The sequence below is a fragment of the Anabrus simplex genome, chromosome 2 (genome assembly GCF_040414725.1).
Source record: "Anabrus simplex isolate iqAnaSimp1 chromosome 2, ASM4041472v1, whole genome shotgun sequence".
NCBI classification, from domain to species: domain Eukaryota; kingdom Metazoa; phylum Arthropoda; class Insecta; order Orthoptera; family Tettigoniidae; genus Anabrus; species Anabrus simplex.
In genome coordinates this window covers 981481022-981501974 of record NC_090266.1, presented here as the reverse complement: position 1 = coordinate 981501974, position 20953 = coordinate 981481022, and the positions used below count along the sequence as shown (strand labels likewise).

The following is a 20953-nucleotide window of genomic DNA, read 5'->3' as shown; positions in this document are numbered from 1 at the left end:
CAAAGTATCTACTCCACACTTGGCAGAATTATAAAACTGAATCATCTCTTCCTTCCCTGTGTTCACATCAGTTGCTTTCCCATGGTGCATAGAGGATACTAACAAAACAGCCTTGTTTCTTTTCGGAATGTGTGAGAGAAGAGTAATGCCTTTTGTGAAGCCATACACATAGTAACTGACCTTTCTCCACTTGGAAGGTAAGAAGTTAGTTGGAATTTCTTTCTTGTTCTTCCTTACTGTCCCAACATAAGCGAGTTCCCTTTTCCTGAACTCTTGAACAAGCTCTACTGAGGCGAACCAATTGTCGGCTGTTATATTCTTAGTGGTGCCTTGTATTGGTTCTGATAAACCAAGAACTGCCTGAGTTGGCTTTGAAAATTTCCTATCTTCCCTTGAAGGACCTATTCCATCAGTGTCCTTGCCTGCATAAATATACGCATTGTAAAAAGAACTATTTCTTGTGTCTGTTAGGCACATCAATTTCACTCCGTACTTCACAGGCTTGTTTACACCGACCTCTGAACGTCTCCGAAGGCCTTAAAAAAAAGTAGTTAGTGGGACGTAAAACAAATAACATTATTTATTATCGACCTCTGAAACCCATTAGCATCTTGTCTACTGTTGCATTTGTGCCAATGGTGTAACACCTTTGAGAGTTCTGAATCGATATATTCAGAAGCTGAGATATGGGTGCAGTAGGATCTGTCTCTCTCTGCTGCATTCTGTCTTCAGCGTTGTTGAAATGCAGGCTGCACAAAAGAATGGAAAACCTCATACCTGACATCACAACACACAATATTTCTCGGCCTGTACCGTTGGCTGTGAAGACTGAAATGATGTCTTCTTTGTTAGATTTGAAAACCGCTAAATAAATAAGGAGGCATAGAAAGGCTTTCATTTCAACCGCGTCAACATTTTGTAATTTTGATCGGGTAGACTTTTGGTAATTACTTCTCATTGAACTTGAGTTTCACATTTGTCCATCGCACTAATAATTTTGTCATTTCTTCACTAAATATTAGTGTCCATGCCATAACAGGATCCACACTGTTTCCAACTCGAGCTGAAAGTTGCAAACCGGGAAGGTGAATCACAATATTGTGACAAGGGGTACACACATTCTATGGAGGTTCCGAAGATGACAATTTGTATCGCTTTCTACCATAAAAACACTTAGAACGTGAATGGTTTTTATATTTTTGTTTATTGTTAGGGAAATTACTAAAGAAAAGGCGCCGAAACACAGCGTACTTCTAGTTAATATTCTTACTCAATATATGGCATCAAAATCTTGATCTTTACAAATTGGCTCTTTGCCAGTTTAATTTTTTCGTCAGTTAAGATAGTCTGTTGTTTAAGTTGTGTTTTGTTTAGCACTGGACCCACAGCTTCGAATTTATTCACAATATCCTTAATTCTGTAATTAATTGGTGCTTGTGCTCCAGGAAATTGCTTGCAGATTTATCTTCTCACCCTCCCAGCAGATTCGTGCTTAAAAATTCTACAGCACATGAAAATATGCTGTTCATCACTTAATTCAGAGGCCATGAAATGCACTAAACCAATCAACTACTGCTGTATAAAAGCCAATTACGCATACAGAAGCATATCGCAGATTAGCTGAGACCATGACATCATTGGGTCAGGCGGCTATTGCATCACCCACTCGCACAGACAGCAGAGGGAATTACCAGCAACTCGACTATATTATGATTACCTATTTTGACCAGACATGACCATTTTATATATGGTGAAGGTAACTATCTGTATTTATTTCTTGCAGTTTAAATAAAATGAGGGAAATACAAAAGGGAAACTGGCAAATCATGTTTCATACAAGCCCAGCTTTGTGAAGTGAAAAGGCTGATTAATAAGGGAGCTAGTTAGAGGACTGCTAACAAAATAGGATGTAATGAAGCAATGCTTAGAGAAAGACTAAGATTGGTGAGCTGAAACAGTTAATTTCTTTTATAAATAGTTTAATGTCAATTAAATTATTATATTAACTCCTTGAATTTAAATTGATTAAAATTTAAATCAATCAACTACAGCTGTATAAAAGCCAATTTCGCGCGCAGAAGCGTATTGCAGATTAGCTGAGACCATGACATCACTGGGTCAGGCGGCTATTGCATCGCCCACTCGCACAGACACAGCAGAGGGAATAACCAGTAACTCGACTTTCTTATGATTACTTACTTTGACCAGACATGACCATATTATATATGGTGAAGGTAACTATTTGTATTTATTTCTTGCAGTTTAAGTAAAATGAGGGAAATACAAGAGGGAAACTCTTTAATAATGAAGTAAAGGTTGCTGGCAAAGACTGGGTGTACCAGTTCTTTGCAGGTTTGTGTTTTTCTTTAAGAACATCTGAACAGTGTAGCTTAGGTTGAGCAATAGGCTTCAACAAGGTGCAAGTTGACAGTTATTTTGAGTACCTTAGGGAATGTTTAGCGAAGTATAAATTTCCTTCCCAAAGATCGTCCAACATGGAAGAGTCTGGCGTGTCGACTGTTCCTGACAAGATTGCCAAAGTTGCTGCTACAAAGGGGAAGATACTAGTGAAGGAAAGAAAATCTTCATAGAGGGGTCAAATGGTGACTGCTATTTGTTGTGTGAATCCAACAGGATATTTCATCCTACCAGCTTTGATTATTCCCTGTAAACAGAATAAGCCAGACCTCGACAATAATGCTCCCACAGGAACTCTTGGACTTCTATGTGAATTTGGCAACATGAATTCTGAGCTTTTCATTAGGGTGACTAAACAGCATTGTCCTACTGATTTTGACACCTCATGCTAGTCATATGCAGGTAGCCATTAGATAAAGTGATATTTACCCGGATTCGGACGCCACTGTTGGCAGCCTTGAAGATGGTTTTCCGTGGTTTCCCATTTTCACATCAGGCAAATGCAGGGGCTGTACCTTAATTAAGACCACAGCCGCTTCCTTCCCATTCTTAGGCCTTTCCTATCCCATCATCGCCATAAAACCTATCTGTGTCGGTGCGGCGTAAAGCAAATAGGAAAAGGTAGATATTTACCCCCTTTGAAAAAATTCTATGCTCAGAAATTAGAAAAATGGCTTTGCAGTAATCTAGAGAGGGCTGTAACACAAATAGAAGTGGCTGGTCTGTTTCGCATGGTCTTTGAGAGGACGTTAACTGCTGGAAAAACTGTTATTTTCAGAGACACAGGCATTCATCCATACAGTCCTCATATGATCACGGAAGAGAATTTCTTGCCCTCTGAAGTAACTACGATTGACTTGCCAATTGTTGAACCTCTTGATCAGTCAATAACTAGTGATCAGCAGGATGAAGATGAAAATAAACAATAAGAAGGAGAAGAAGTAGTAATGAATGACAAAGAAAAAATCCGGGAGTCGCAAACTAATAAAGTAATTCAGACAATCAGCCCCATCGCCATACCTCAAATACCAATCGCCAACGTTCATCCCTTACCCAAGTGTGAAAATAAAAGGAATAGGAAGAAAGGAAGAAACAAGAAAGACTGAATGCAAGGACTGAAAAACAGCTTGCAAATAGAAATGCTCAGCTGTCAAAAATTACAAAAAAGAAAAGTAATACAATGTGAAGGGGCCATCCAAAACCTTCAATTATACAAAAGCTGACATTTGACCTTATCATATCTAGAGGTGAACAGTCTTCAGATCTGTACGTCTGTCGTGGGTGTCAAGAATCTTGTGAAGATGATGATTAGGTGATGTGGTGAGTGGTGGCATAAGTTGTGCATGTTATATTAAGGATATCAAGGATTTGTTTCTGATCATTGTTAAAAAGTTGTTAGTTTATTGTGGTTGAGTGAAATGAAAGAAAATGTTATGAGGAAAAAATGTCATGCTTAGACCTGTGCACACTGCATATGTCGTCTAAGTGTTCACTTACACCACCTTATCGAAACTTGAGTGTCAGAATAAATCATTATCACTGTACATTATTTTAACACTATATAAATAGTTTTCATATTCCCTTCTATCAAAGTATCTGTTAAAGTTACAAAAATAGTCATGGAAAACAATATTATAAACAATGTGATATTTTTGGGATTATGCCATGTAATTTATTTATTTATTTATTTATTTATTTATTGCACACTACAGGACTTACTGTCCCAATTACAGTGGCAATTATGACAGATAAGCTACAATTAAAATGGTGAAACTTATATCTAAACTATATTCTACAATTTTATCTAATCTCCTATACTATTGATATAAAATATGAAAGTATTTTTCTAAAGACTAAAGAGGCTTATGTTAATGCGGTGGAACAACACACAACAAAGTAAAATGATAGAATAAATAAAGCAATACATTATATTGCATAATATTATAGAACTTCACCTTACAATTTCCCCTATTTTTAGGACTTCATATAATTGCGCGATGAAGTTCAGTTACAAACTCACTCAATGGCAAACTGAAGTCAAGGCCATTATTTTTCTGAATGGCACTGTTGAAGATACTGCAGAGTCTGTTTACCGGCGAGTTATCATGGGCACACGTCCTGGATTTTACATTTTAAAATGTTATTTCTGGAATTGAAGCGAGGTACATGGAAATTTAGGAGAGAAAGTAATTCAGGATTATCAACAGCATAGTTTACAACTTTAAAAAGAAATTTTACTGCATCCTTCCGTCTGCGAATTTCTAAACTCTCCACTCCGAAATTTAAAAGGATATCACTATAGGGTACCATACGGCGATAGCAGCCAGTTTTTTTATATTGTAAGTATTTAAAAAATCTTTTTTGTAATTTTTCAATCTGATAAACATATGTTTGACACCTAGGGCTCCAAACGATGCTGGCATATTCTATTTTTGGTCTTACTATGGTATTGAACAGACGAATGCAAGTTTGTGTGTTTTTGAAGGGTTTCATATTCCTGATAATGAATCCTAGGGTCTTGTACGACTCAGCTACCATTTTCAGTATATGCGAATTGAATGTAAGCTCGTGGTCGAATAAAACCCCGAGGTCTTTCATCTCGCAAACTGATCGCAAATCACTGTCACCTAGTTTGTAAGTGTAGTGGACGGGAGTTTTCCTTCTGGTGAACGACATCGATACACATTTTTCTACATTTAAGTACAATTTATTTTCAGTCGCCCACTCCAATACACTTTTCAAGTCTAGCTGAAGCTGTTCACAGTCGTTTGTTTTCAATGGCTTTGAACACTTTGAAATCGTTGGCGTATAGCAGACAGCTGGAATATTTCACTTGTTCAGGCAAGTCATTGATGAATGCGAGAAAAACCAAAGGGCCTAAATTTGACCCCTGAATTATTCCTGAATTTACAGGGTATTCCCGAGAAGAATGTCTCTGGAAAGAAACGAACTGCTTCCTATCACCCAGATAGGAACTGAAAAAATGCAAGAGTTGTTTCGAGAAACCGAACAGGTTTAACTTACTTAGTAGAGCATCGTGATTAATTTTATCGAATGCTTTTGCGAAATCTGTAAATACTATGTCCATTTGTCCGCCCGTGTCAAGTTCTGTGGACACTCGGTGAGTGAAGTTAACCAAGTTTGTGACTGTGGAACGTCGTGAAAGGAAACCATGTTGTTTGTCTGATATAAGAGGTCTTAAATATGTTGTTAGTCGATTACATAACATAAATTCGAAAACTTTTGCTATCGCGGATAAAATAGAAATAGGCCGGTAGTTGCTTATTAGTGTGGGATCCCCTGATTTAAGTATGGGGCACACTCGTGATAACGTCCAGGCGGATGGAAATATAGATGTTTTAATAATCAAATTATAAATAAATAGAAGTGGATGCTTAAGAACTTCTGAACATCCTTTTATCACATACGGTGGTACATGGTCTGGTCCTGCAGATGCTTTAGGTTTCAGCTTTTTAAGTGCTACTTCAACCTCTTCTAAAGCAAAGTTGTCAATATGCAACGTATCGTTAGTGTAAGATGGAGCGTTAGGTATGCAATATTGTGCCTTATGCAGGGAATATACTGATTGGAAGTAGTCCGCAAAGCCTTCTACAATTTCATCTTTAGTATCTAATACGATATTTTCATATTTATAAGAGTCGCAATCCCTACTATTCTTTCTCCTATTTTTAACGTATGCCCAGAAAGATCTAGTGTCATTGTTGATACCTTGTTCCACTGTCTCAATGTATCTTCTGTGTGCGGACTTAATTTCAGATTTAATTTGCGCTCTCAGAACTTTATATTGACTATCATAATGTTCCGTAATGTGCTTCCGCTTTCTGTAATATTATTTTTCTTTCAGTTTTCGAATTATGCTATCTGTAAACCAAATGGGGTATGTTTTGCCGTTACCTGTTTTTTTCGTGGGAACCGATTCGTTTATAGCTGAATAAAGGTTGCCGTAAAAAAAAATCTACTGCAGCATCAACTTCAGTGCATTCATAGAGAGAGTTCCAATTTGTGTCCCTAAGCCTCATGAACAGTCGTTCGTAGTTCGCTTTTTTAAAATTATATGAAGTCTGGGGAGTAGTGTTAGGTTTAGCCCGTTGCAATGTAAATCGTAGCTCTATTTCTAAGGCTGGGTGGTGTACATCCTCTGGCAGTAGCGGGTCTGTGCTCCTTGTGCATTCAATATTTTAAATATTTTGATTAGTCATTACTAAGTCTAATGTTTTTCCATTACAGTTTGGAACTGAATTACGTAAGAAGAGATTATGAAGATTAATAAAATTTCTTAATTGTTGACTTTGCGTATTTGTGTTCAAATCACTGTTCATGTTACTTATTGACGGTATGTTGAAATCACCGACAGTGACGACATTACTGTCGTGTAGCTCGTAATGAGATTCTAGCCATCCAAATATTTCACTGTAGACAGCTGATTTTGAGGAAGGTGGTACATACACATTACCGAAATAACATACCTTTCCTTGAATGACAACTTTCAGTAAGAGCCCCTCAAAACTATTTGTGACCCGTTCGGCCTTGAGCACAGTTAATCCTCTCCTGACAGCAGTGAGCACACCCCCACCCCTCCTAGTGCTACGGTCAGCCCTGTACACTCTGTACTGCTCACTACAGACCTCACTGTCGAACACAGTAGAGTCCAGCCAAGTCTCTGTTAGGGCCACGAATTGATATTCATTGGCCTGAATGTTCTGACTCAGTTCATCAAGTTTTGTTTTTAACCCGCGCACATTTTGATAATAAATATTAAGCCTAGTGTCATCCATTAATTTACAGCTTATTTAGATCATCCTGGTTGTTAATTACAACTACTTTGGAACCCTGAGTTTTACGCATTTTAATGACTCAGTTTCTTACTCATATGTACGCGTAGTCCTTCTCTCTGCGGATTGCTCGGGCCTGGGCTAGCAGTTTTCTTCTCTGCGGTGACAGGCTCTCGTTGATGTAGATGACATTGTCGCCTGGAAGATCTGCGTGCCTGGTGGAGAGGTTTCTCTTCACTCGCCGTCTTTCCATGAACAGATCTTTGTCCATTCGCCTTACCAGCTTCACTATAATTCCGCAGTGTTGTTGGTGCGGGGCTTCCGGGAGGCGATGACACGCGTCCACCATTTCTTTACCTCTATGTCCAGAGCCCGTCCAATCTTCTTAACTGTGTCCAGTACACTTTCGTTTTGGATATCAGGAACCCCCTGGATTTCAATTGTGTTCCTTCTTGAGTACATTTCCGCGTCATTCACTCGGCACTCTAGGGATTTTATTTTTTCCCTTAAATTGCAGTTTTCCTGAGTCAGGTTTTCTATGTGATTAAAACACTTATCGAGATCAGTTTGTTGCTTTGAAATAAGCTGGGCCGTATCGTCCAACTTCTTATGACACAGTTCGAGTGAGTTCCCTAAATCAGTCTCTCTTGTCTTTTGGTCTTCTTTCATTTGCCGAATTTCTTCGGTTAGTTCTTTTAGAAGAGAAAATATACTATCTAAGGATGGGATAGTGTTCCCCACTGATTTCGTTTTACCACGAACCTACTACGATGGCGTAGCAGGGGGAGAGGTGATACTCCCACGTGGCGCGTCCCAGGTGGCGGATAGGGGGGTCCTAACCGGCTTGCCGGCGGACTTGAGGGAAATAAAATACCTCTCGCGGACCAAACACACTACCCCCTGCGGGTGGGGGACGCACATGTAGAATAAACCCGCGGTAACCCCTGCCTGTCGTAAGAGGCGACTAGAAGGGGCGACCAAGGGCTGACTGAATTAGAACCATGAAACTAATTTTGAATCGTACCATCACGCGGGGAACACCATAGGTTGCCTGTACTTGCGAGTCGTACCACTAAATTCGGTACGAAATAGGTTTGTGATTAGTAGCAGTAAAAGCCTGGCCTGGTGGATTCCAGTACCCGTGCGTCGTACCCATGTGTGCAACACCGCGGGTCTGGGCGTAGCCTGTGAGTTGTACCACTATATGAGCAGCACCGTGGGTCTGCGCTGCCTGTGATTAGTACCAACTATGTGAGGAACACCACGGGAATACCGGCGCCCGTGTTTAGTACACCTAGGTGGGGAACCTTCTCGGTTTGCGTTGACTCTGAGTTGGGCCATTGTGTGAGACACACCATAGGTCTGCGTTACTTGTACGTATTGCAATACTTGTGAGTAGTACCATCTTTTGTGGAACACCGTGAGACTTCGCTCCTTCTGATTAATACCCCAACATGACACATACCATGGTTCTATTTTACTCGCGACATGTACCATTCTGTGGGGCCTTAGACGTGGATTTTGCACCCCCCTTTAGACACCAAGCATCATTGTGCTTTATAAGTGGTTCCTTGGTCGGTAATAATGTTATTTTCGATCTGCATTGAGTCCGATCCACTGGTTTTTGTTTGTTTGTTTTGTGTTTTGTTGAGTTCCTGTCCATCCATTCATTCTTCATGCCATATTTTATTTTTATTTTGGTCAGTGGATGCCTTTGCAATTTTTGTTCTTTCATTTCGTACCGTTAGGGGCCGATGACCTTTGATGTTAGGCCCCTTAAAACAACAAGCATCATCATCATCAGCAGATTTCGTTTTACTGTTGTCTCCTTCATTTACACTACAACTTTCACAGGACCTTCTTTTCTCAACAGACTTCCGATTTTGTGTCGGTTTCAGAAATGTACAGCTCAAAATATTGCTATAACCGTTGCTCTCAAAGGTGGTTCTCAAGGTGTTAATTTCCCCTTGTAGAGCAGACACTTAACAAATCCTCCTAGCCCTGGTAGTTAGAGTTGTAACGATACCTTGTTTCTGGGCAGGGTGATAGGATCTGTGTGTAGATATATTGACGCAAGTGCGATAAATGGATATAACTTGAAAAAAATATTCTCTCACCCATGGGTAAATAATACAAGTATCGAGCTCAAATTATTATTATTATTATTTTTTTTTTTTTTAATTATTATTATTACTACTTGTATTCATGGCTATGAAGTGAGGTACATCCATTTAGTGTTAGTATTATTACTATTTACGTAGTCGAATGATGGTATTGTGTGTGAGGTTATGTTATGAAACGTGTTGTACATGAACATTTATATCAGTTCAATTAATGTAGGAGCCAGTATATAATTCATTCTTACCTGTATATATAATTTGTAATCCATAATTGTGAAACACACTGTAACTTTTAGAATGGTAATAGGTGACGAGAACGATGGAGAATTACAATCTTATGTATTAGGCACTCTAGAATTTTCAAAAATTTTTTTTTTTGTAATGTATCTTTCTGGAAGCCTGGCCAGGCACATATATAAGGAGGTGGTCTTGATGGTAACGAGAGTTATTGGTTGATGAGTTATCGGTTAGGGAGTTATTGTTCAGTAGAGTTATGATGTAGCAAGATTATACTTGTGACATGTTTTTACGCGGTCATCTGTTTTCAACTGTGTGTTAAGGTTGTAATCTCCATGTGCAGCAGTTGGCAGTTGTTTTAAAATAACGGCTTTGTGATGTGAGTGTTTTGTTTGTGATAGCAGTATTTAAGGTTATGTGTGTGTTAATTTGTAAATAGATGTGAATAAAATAATTGTACCAACTGACAGCATCTCGTGTGCTTTGTTGTGGATACATTAACCTGTGACCGTGTGACAGGACTGTTAGAATCTATTAGACTCTAAAATGAAGAACGACCAGAGGACCATGGTGATGTTTAAACAGTTAATTTTCTTGGCTAAAAACATCGAGACCCAGTTTGGAAAACTCGAGGTGAACATCGAGACCCAGTTTGGAAAACTCGAGGTGAACATCGAGGCCCAGTTTGGAAAACTCGAGGAGAAAATTGGGGCCCAGTTCAAGATCAATTGACGTCAGAAGAGGGAGCCGAATACCCGATCACTGGACTTTGTGGGCAGGAGATGGGAGTACGATGCAGCCCGCAGTCATGTTCGACCTGCGAGGAAGTTGTGGGAGAATTCAGCGGGCGTGGCAGTGCCCCCCAACCGACAACTGACTACAGAGTCCAGCTGCAGGAGAGGACTCGGCGCACCAACGAAATGCAGCAGGTATTCGACGCCGAAACCGAACAGCCAGATGGCGCGATGGTGAATGGGCCGTACTAGTACAACACCAAGTGCGAGGCGCTTGACAGCCGCAGTAAGCTCCATGGCACTGTGAACTGTCCAGGGAGGATGTTCAGCATGAAGCAGAACTATGGGGAGGCCTCAGATGATGTCCCAGGAGATGGAGGCAGCGTTGGCAATGACACAGCCAATGGTTCCCCCTCTAGGAGACGGAGAACCAGAGGATCCGAACCGACAACCAACAAACGAGGGTGCCACCTGACAGAACACAAAGGTACGAATGAGGGGAAAGCCAGCAGTGCTTTGAATGCCACGCGAGGACCTGCGGATCACCATCACCAGGAACAAAGACACCGTCGACCGGACCCAGCAGACCCACCATGGGAAGGTGGTGGTCCCCGATGGAACCACCGGGCTGACAGTGCCAACAGGGGGGGCTGTGTGACTGAGGTAGTCAGTGTGTAGTTAAATGGTGAGGACCAAGAGAGTGTGATATAGTGTGGAAATGGTTTCAAGTTACGGGGGAATATTGACGCAAGTGCGATAAATAGATATAACTTTAAAACAATATTCTTTCACCCATGGGTAAATAATACAAGCATTGAGGTCGAATTATTATTATTATTATTATTATTATTATTATTATTATTATTATTATTATTGCTGGGCTGAGTGGCTCAGACGGTTAAGGCGCTGGCCTTCTAACCCAAACTTGGCAGGTTCGATCCTGGCTCAGTCCGGTGGTATTTGAAGGTGCTCAAATACGACAGCCTCGTGTCGGTAGATTTACTGGCACATAAAAGAACTCCTGCGGGACTAAATTCCGGCACCTCGGCGTCTCCGAAGACTGTAAAAGTAGTTAGTGGGACGTAAAACAAATAACACTACTACTACTACTACTACTACTACTTGTATGTATGGCTATGTATACTAATACATCCGTTTAGTATTAGTATTATTGTTATTATTTACGTAGTCGAATGATCGTATTGTGTGTGAAGTTATGTCATGAATCGTGCTGTACATAAACATTTATATTAGTTCAATTAATGTAAGAACCTGTATGTAATTCATTCTTACCTGTATATATAATTTGTAATCCATAATTGTGAAACACACTGTAACTTCCAGAATGGTAATAGGTGAGGAGAACGATGGAGAATTATAATCTATGTATTAGGCACTCCAGAATTTTCAAGATTTTTTTTTTTTTTTTTTTTTTTTGTAACGTATCTTTCTGGATTTTTTTGTAACGTATCTTTCTGGAAGCCTGGCCAGGCACATATATAAGGAGGTGGTCTTGATGGTAATGAGAGTTACTGGTTGACGAGTTATTGTTTAGGGAGTTATTGGAAAAGTTACTGGTTAGGCGAGACATTGTTCAGTAGAGTTATGGCGTAGCAAGATTATAGTTGTGACATGCTCTTACGCAGTCATCTGTTTCAACTGTGTGTTAAAGGTTGTAATCTCCATGTGCAACGATTGGCAGTTGTTTTAAAATGGCGGCTTTGTGATGTGAGTGGTTTTTTTTTTGTGACAGCAGTGTTTAAGGTTATGTGTGTGTTAATTTGTAAATAGATGGGAAAAAAATAATTGTACCAACTGACAGCATCTCGTGTACGTCTTTGTGGATACGTTAATCTATGTGTATTGGCTTACGGTAAACACTGTGTCCTAAAGATAGAGCCCTGCGTGGATATACAAAATATTATCCGTATCTGCACTTCCTTCATCCGCATCCGCGAGTGGTTATCCACATCCCCCAATGGCTATCCACCGATAATGTAAATATTTAACTATAGCATATTACACCCAAGATATTGAAACAGGTAAATCTGTTAACATAATACAATAGGTTTGGTACATAGCATCAGAACCCCTACAGTCACAGGCTTATGAGGTATTTTCTCTTGCAACACTACCGGCGTATTGATCTTTTTTTCCTTCTTTCCATTAACTGCGGGCAGTAGCCAGTTAGAATTAGGTCAGATTTACGGCTTTATGGTGTCAAGGCTACTTATATATCACCATTCTCCCATACCAATGTCAAGGGTCGTCTAACCACAAGCAAAAATAAGAGCATATCTGAGTGAAAATCAATAAACTTCATTATTTAGAAATTTTCCGCGAAATCATCCGCACTTCCATACAGTTTGCATCGTCCAAGACACTAACTTAGTGGATATTCGCAGTTAAATCCCCAGATATCTGCATCCGTGCAGAGCTCTACCTAAAGATCCATCCTTTTCCTTGGTGACGAGAACATCTAAAACCGGTATTTTGCCATCAGATTCCAGTTCCACAGTGAAACAAATGGAAGGGTGCTGGCGATTAAGGCGATCCAGGAAATGACTAAGATTGTCCTCACCTTTCGTCCAAACGACAAACGTATCATCCACATATCACCACCATATTTTCGCTTTGCAAGGTGCTGACAACACGGCTTTCTTTTTGAAGTTCTCCATGAAGAAATTAGCCACAACAGGAGAGGACTTTCCATGGCCACACCATCAGTCTGCTCATAATATTCCCCATTCCATAAAAAACAGGAGGAGGTCATGCAGTGACAGAAAAGTCTTGAGATGTCTTCAGTAAAAATGCCATTAATGAGAGACATAACACCATCAATAGGAACTCTCATAAACAGAGACACCAAGTCGAGACTCACTAAGATATCACCCTGCTGAAGTGATATAGCTTTTGACTTCTCAGTAAAATGTGTGGAATCCTTATTATAGGAAGGGGTATTACCCAGAAGCGATTGAAGTAGTCTACCTAAGTATTTAAAAAAGGGCATATGTAGGGGAACCAATCATACTTACAATAGGCCTAAGAGGAACCCCTTCCTTATATATTTTGGAAAGCCCATGCATTCTTGGAGGAATAGCATCCCCTAGAAGGAGAGTCTCACTATATCTTCTGGAATAGAAGATTGCTTGATCAATTTGACAGCGACATTTTGAGTAGCGATTTGTAGGATCACGACTATTAATCCTGTATATAGGATCTGCTAACAAAGATGAGATCTTATCATAATCATCCTTATCAATCACCACTGTCGCGATATCCTTGTCAGTGGGGAGAACGATTATATCAGAATTGTCCCTTAGAGCTTTTAGCGCCTGGCTTTTGCCTTATTTTAAGTTTGTGTTAGGTGGCGTAGCAGTCTTGAGAATTCCGGAGCATTCTTGTCTTAACCCCTCGGCCTCTTTAGGTGTGAGATAATGTACCAAGGATTCTATAGGTGTTGTAGGTTGCTCAATGGGACTACTACTAGGCACTACAGCAATGTTGAGAACTGCCTTTTGGGTATCGTGTAGAGGCATACTGGACAAATTTATGACAACTTTGTTGGCATCATGTCTAATGGCATGTACTTTCTGCATCTAACTTAACCTTTCATATTTGGAAATATGTTTGCCCCTTACCTGATCTGATATGCTGTTGGCTTGCACTGCAGTATTATGATCAAAGATCTTCCATAATTCCTCATTTACGAAGTTCGAGAGGCATAGATGCAGCTGTAGCAGCTCCCTCGGGATGAAATTCAACTCCTTGCGAGATCCTCATAGCTTTTAGTGTTTTGAAGGTATGCATCAACATAACATTTGGTAGAATATCATATGTCCCGCCATCTTAGGAGAAATGTGAGTGAAATGTCATAACCTACTAAATTTAGATATCAGTCAGAAAATATCCTCCCCATAGAGGTTTCTAATAATTATCATTCAGACTTCCGCAGCCCCTTGACCCCATATATATTATTTTTGGATTTATGCCATGTAATAAAGTATATACGAGGCGTGTTTTTTAAGTAAGGTCCATTTGAAAATAAGTACACAATGAAAGGTTATTTCAAAAAAGTAAAGTTATTTTCAGAAAGTACATACTTACTCTATTTTTCAACATAGTTGCCAAGTTTGTTCAAACACTTATCATACCTTGTAACCAATTTTAAAATACCCACTTCATAGAAACTTGCCGCCTGCTCCGATAACCAAGAGTTCACTGCTGTTTTAACGTCGTCGTCATCATTGTAATGGTTGCCACTGAGGTGATGTTTGAGGTGGAGGAACAGATGGTAATCGCTCGGCGCAAGATCAGGACTGTAGGGTGGGTGGTCTAAAATTCCCAGCCAAAACTGTCCAATAAACCGTGGATCTGACCTGCAGTGTGAGGTCTTGCATTGTCATGGAGAAGGACAATTCCCTTTGTCAGCATGCCGCATCTTTTGTTTTGAATCGCTCTGTGTAGCTTTCTCAGGGTTTGGCAGTATGCTTCTGCATTGATGGTGGTTCCTCGTTGCATGAAGTCGACCAACAAAACACCATGCCTATCCCAAAACACCGACGCCTTGATTTTGCGCTGGGACAGAGTCTGTTTGCCTTCACCTTCACAGGCGAGTGTGTGTGTGTCTCCATTCCATGCTCTGTTGCTTCGATTCGGGCGTGTCGACCAACAAAACACCATGCCTATCCCAAAACACCGACGCCATGATTTTGTGCTGGGACAGAGTCTGTTTGCCTTCACCTTCACAGGCGAGTGTGTGTGTGTCTCCATTCCATGCTCTGTTGCTTCGATTCGGGCGTGATATGCGAAACCCATGTCTCGTCTCCAGTTATGATCTGACTCAAGAAGCCGTCACCTTCTTCGTCATAATGAGTAAAGAAGTTCATCGCACACTCAAATCTTTTGTTTTTGTGGTCCTCTGTTAGAAGTTTCGGGACCCAATGGGAGCACAGTTTCTTAAACTTTAGGTGTTCAGAAACAATGTTGTAAAGCACTGATCTCGACACGTCAGGAAATTTGTTTGAGAGACCTGTTATTGTGAAGCGCCTGTTCTCACGAATCTTCGCTTCAACTGAAGCCACCAAATCGTCTGTAATCAAAGAAGGGCGACCGGAGCGGTCCTCATCATGGACGTTGTCACGGCCATCTTTGAATTGCAGTACCCACTTACGCACTTTGCTTTAACTCATAACAGTATCACCGTACACTTCGCAAATCTGTCGATGAATTTCTGCAGCAGACTGGTTCCTTGCTGACAAAAACCATATCACGGACCGAACCTCACACGCGGTGGCCGAGTTGATAGTCTTAAACATTCTTACAGGTTAGCTACAGAGCTGAAACTGAACACAGTTGTTCCCGAGGCATGCCGGTACACGACGCATGTGCTTGTTGCGATATGCACGTGAATTTCTAGTGTCTACAACAAAACGGACCTTACTTAAAAAAACACGCTTCGTAAATACACTCAACATGTGTTTTGAAAGGTACCTTGCCGTTTATCAGGAGAAAACATAATACGCAAACAGGATGCATTACTGGTTGCTAAGAGAAAGCAACAAAGATGTAATAGGGATGCCATTTTTGCCCCATGCTAGGGACAAAGAATGGCAGCAGTAAAGCACCACTTTCTGATGGTTATGATAATAGATAGCCACGATTCACTGAGCTTGTAGCCTGTATCGTGGTTGAAATTATCTGGGTGTTTACATATCTCAACCACCTCCCTGATGATTCCAGGACTATAAATTCTTATACAGGCAAGAACATCCACTCCTTGGAACATGACATCATGACCCGGTGTTAAAGCATGATCAGTAACTGCTGATTTATCAGGTTGCTTGAGTTTGATACACCTGTCTTGTTCCTTAATGCGAGTACACATCGTTCTCAAAGTCTGTCCAACATAAACCTTGCCACGAGTACAGGGAATGCTGTAGATACCTGGTTGCAATTTAGGCAAACTGTCCTTAGTTGGTTGCAGGAGTTTCCTAATCTTAATTGAAGTTCTAAATACATTTGCTGAAATCTTAGATAGGTACAATATACGAATTGCATTTGGAACTTCAATTAAGATTACATAACTCCTGTGACCAACCAAGGATAAATTGCCTAAATTGCAACAACCAGGTATCTAGTTGTGGCAAGGTTTATATTGGGCAGAATTTGAGTACAATATGTACTCGCATTAAGGAACATAACTGGTGTATCAGACTCAACCAACCTGATAAATCAGCTGTTGCTGATCATGCTTTAACACCGGGTCATGATGTCATGTTCCAAGGAGGGGACGTTCTTGCCTATATAAAAAATTATGGTACTGGAATCATCAGGCAGGCAGTTGAAATACGTAAACACCCAGATAATTTCAACCGCGATACAGGTTACAAGCTCAGTGAATCGTGGCTACCTATTATCAGAACCATCTGAAAGTGATGCCTTACTGTTCCCATTCATTGTTCCTGGCATGGGGCAAAAATGGCATCCCTATTACATCTTCTTTGCTTTCTCTTAGCAACCATTGATACGTCGTGTTTCCATTTTCTGTTTTCTCCTAACGAAGGACAGCAAAGTACCTTTCGAAACGCACGTTAAGTGTGTTTATATACTTTGACACGGCATAATCTCAAAAATATTACATCATGAATAGTTACAGGGGCCATGAAAGTCTAAATGATAATGCAGAAACCTCTATGGGGGGATATCTTCCGATTGATGTCTAAATTTAGTAGGTTACAATGGAAGAAGGTGTGTCTTATTTCCTCACTCACCTGTCTCCTAAGATGCCGGGACCATGATGCGCTACCAAATTTTATGTTGATGCATACCTTCAAAACACCTAAAGCTATGAGGATCTGTTGTTGTATAAGCAAGGCGTTACTGATAGGATAAGGCAGACTCGTAAGAGGTTGGATTTCATCTCGAGGGAGTTGCTACAGCTTCATCTGCGCCTCTCAAACTTTGTAAATGAGGAATTATGGATGCTCTTTGATCGTATTACTGCAGTGCAAGCCAACAGCATACCAGATCAGGTAAGGGGCAGACATATTTCCAAGCCTCTAAATGAAATCCAACAGGCATTTCTCGCTCAAGGTCCTGACATTGCTGTAGCTCCTACAAGAATTCCAATTGAGGAAATTATTACATCTGTAGAACCCTGGGTACATTACCTCACACCTGAAGAGGCCAAGGAAGTTAGACAAGAATGTTCTAGAGTTCTGAAGACCGCTAGGCCACCTAACATCAACTTAAAATAAGGCAAAAGCCGAGCGCTTAAAGATCTAAGGGACAATTCTGATATAATCGTTCTCCCCGCTGATGAGGGTAACGCGACAGCTGTGATGGATAAGGACGAGTATGATGATAATCTCATCTTTTTTAGGAGATCCTATATACAGGATTAATAGTCATGATCCTACAAATTGCTACTCAAATGTCGCCGTCAAATTGATCAAGCAGTGTTCTTTTGCAGAAGATATAGCGAAGACTCTCCTTCCAGGGGATGCTATTCCTCTAAGACTGTATGGGCTTCCTAAAATATATAAGGAAGGGGTTACTCTTAGGCCTATTGTTAGTATGATTGGTTCCCCCTACGTATGCTCTGTTTTAATTATTTAGGTAGACTGCTTCAATCGCTTCTGGGTAATAACCCTTCCTATATTACGGATTCCACAGACTTCATTGAGAAGTTAAAAGCTATATCACTTCAGCCAGATAATATCTTAGTGAGTCTCGACATGGTGTCTCTGTTTACGAGAGTACCTGTTGATGGTGTCATGTCTCTCATTAATGGCATTTTTACTGAAGACATTGCAGGACTTTTCTATCACTGCATGACCTCCTCCTGCTTTTATGGAATGGGGAATATTATGAGCAGACTGATGGTGTGGCCATGGGAAGTTCTCTCCTGTTGTAGCTGATTTCTTCATGGAGAATTTCGAAGAGAAAGCTTTTACTTCGGCACCTTGCAAACCGAAAATATGGTGGCAGTATGTGGATGATACTTTCTTTTCGTTGTTTGGACGGAAAGTGAAGACGATCATTTCCTGGATCACCACAGTTGCCAGCACTCTTTCATTTATTTCACCATGGAATGGAATCTGATGGCAAAATAACATTTTTAGATGCCCTTGTCACCAAGGAAATGGATAGATCTTTAGGACACAGAGTTTACCATAAGCCAAAACTCACCAATATACAGGGTCATCCGTTTGAGGTGTCAGAAAAGTAAAACGCTATACACAAGAAACTCTGCACATTCATTGCTTGTTAATGGTACATACATGTTAAGGAGAGTCTGGAGTTTGTGTCACAGCACATTAGCATTCAACTTGTCCACCATCGCGCGTGCAGCAAAAACGATACCTCGAATCCATGTTGCACCACGTGGCACGCAGCATTTCTGGAGTGATTTGCTGAAAGGCCGCTGTAATCTCCCTCCGTAGGTCAGCCAGATTCTGTGGTCTTCGTGCGTACACTGTCGATTTGACGTAGCCCCCTCCAGAAAAAAAAATTATAATAATAATCTGGAGGGGTTAGGGCAGGGCTATTAGGAGGCCATGGGATGTGTTCACCACGGCCGCACCAGCAATCGTTGAATATGAGGTTTAATTGTTTAATTGGCTTGTCGAATATCTTCCTCCTTGTTGCTATCACGCCGCCTTCCACCTGTGTGAGGCATCTGCAATCCATTTTCCAAAACATGTTGTACCATTTAACAATGTCCCGATGTGATAGGACATGCCTAACGTTGTACTGACGTCTGAAAGCTCGCTGGGTCTCCACTACACGCAAAAATTTGGCATACCATATGACACACTGAGCACGTTGTTGTGGTGTAACGACCCTCTTCACTCAACTCTGTATCAACACTGAGCACTGAGCGCGCGAGCTTACTTGTACGCCTCTGTACCTGACATCTGTTGATTGCACTATGAACTACTCTGCTACGTTGTCTCGCGGAAGTCATTGTTGCAAAGAGTCATTGTTAACTCCCATCATTGTCATGTACATTACAGAAAATTGCATACTGCCCCCTTTTTACCGGGCATGCTCAGCCAGAGAGCGAGGGTCTCAGAGGTGGACCGTTTGCTGTCAAGCTTTGCTTAATTTTGAGGACAGGGAAAGAAACAAGGACTGGCGACAATCAAACAACAGGTTTTGACATTTATTGTCAACTAGCACTAAATGAAAATAACAAAATAACATCTTGTTATAAATCTTGATGGCAAAAAAAGACATCTTCTCAGCCGGTCTCTCTCTAGATACAGCTCTAAATTTTTCGCTCCCATTTTGACGTTAAATAACTCTGTAAATATACAAATTAATATTAGCCCACACCTGGCTTGACAAAATACAAAAATAAAATTTTATGCTGGGATAACTTTTCTCCTGGTTACCCTTGAATTATTTTACAAGATGAGAATAAGCAGATCTCAATAGGCTATTTGCTTCGCAAATGATTCTAAACCTTTGAATTGTCAGATCTCTCCTTGACGATGTTTATTGCTTCAAATAAAATTTAAATTATTAAATAATTAAATAAATTAGGTGTCTAAGTCCACTAGAAACAAATACTCAATCACGTTGTTCTATTCATGGGTAAATTTGTCACATTATCTTGTTAAATAAGCGTGAAATTATTCAAACTAAGTCGACAAATCTTATTCAGAATACCTTAATCGGACTCATTTCCATTGAACTGTATTCAGACAATAATTATTCCCACAAAGTTTCTCTAATATTCAATTGAACAACACATAAGGTTGACCTTAAACCTCTGACGCCTTGGTAAACTTTTGCATCTTAAACTTTAGAACACAATGAACCTTTGTCCAAACGATTGAAATAACCCCTCCTTATTCATTGGCGTTTGAAACTGTAATCTTGTCTCAACTTAATTTTTAAATAAAATTTACTAAAGGTTAAACTCCAAATAAATTAAATCAGCTCGAACAACGGTGCTAACAACCTGGACCCAACCTGACAAACATAAGGCCATGTCAAAATTACATTTCAAAAGAAGAAAATATATCGCCAGTCACAGAAATTACTACAACACACACATACCACATTTACACAAAGACACACACGAATTATCTGCACTATTTACAATGAACTCTAGTTCTTGATTTTTATGATTTTGATTATTAACCCTGGACATTCGAATCCTCGTGATGACGATATCAGCTAAAGAAAGAGTTTACTTTCGATTCTCGGATATGTGACAAAACTTCAATGGTCACTTGGTTAAAGATGATGCAGATTCCACAACGTTGGTTATAACAGCATTAGCAGTAAATCTCTGGAAAATTGGTCATCTACAGACGCGCACATAACACAGGTCAAATGTAGCATTCACGTTTATGGCTCATGAGTCACGACTTTATTATTATTACTCCATTCTACATTCTCAAATTAACACGTGCTCAGCAATTGAAGAAAATAAGTTTACCACGCATACATTCCTCAATAAAAATTCAATGAATGGATTTCAACCATTCAACCACTACATTAATTGATCCGTCAGAATTCTGCCATATTCCAGGCTACTCTTCACTATCATTGAGCACACATGAACATCGACACAAAATCGAGCAAAATTTACACTATTCATTTAACCCGAAATGAAATTCTTATTATTATCACC

General features: G+C 40.1%; 1 protein-coding gene across 4 annotated transcripts in view; it reads left to right on the top strand.

Annotated features, from left to right (window-relative positions):
• LOC136864599 (transmembrane protein 65) overlaps positions 1-20953 on the top strand; it is a 392659-nt gene that overhangs the window by 40687 nt on the left and 331019 nt on the right. The window lies entirely within an intron of this gene.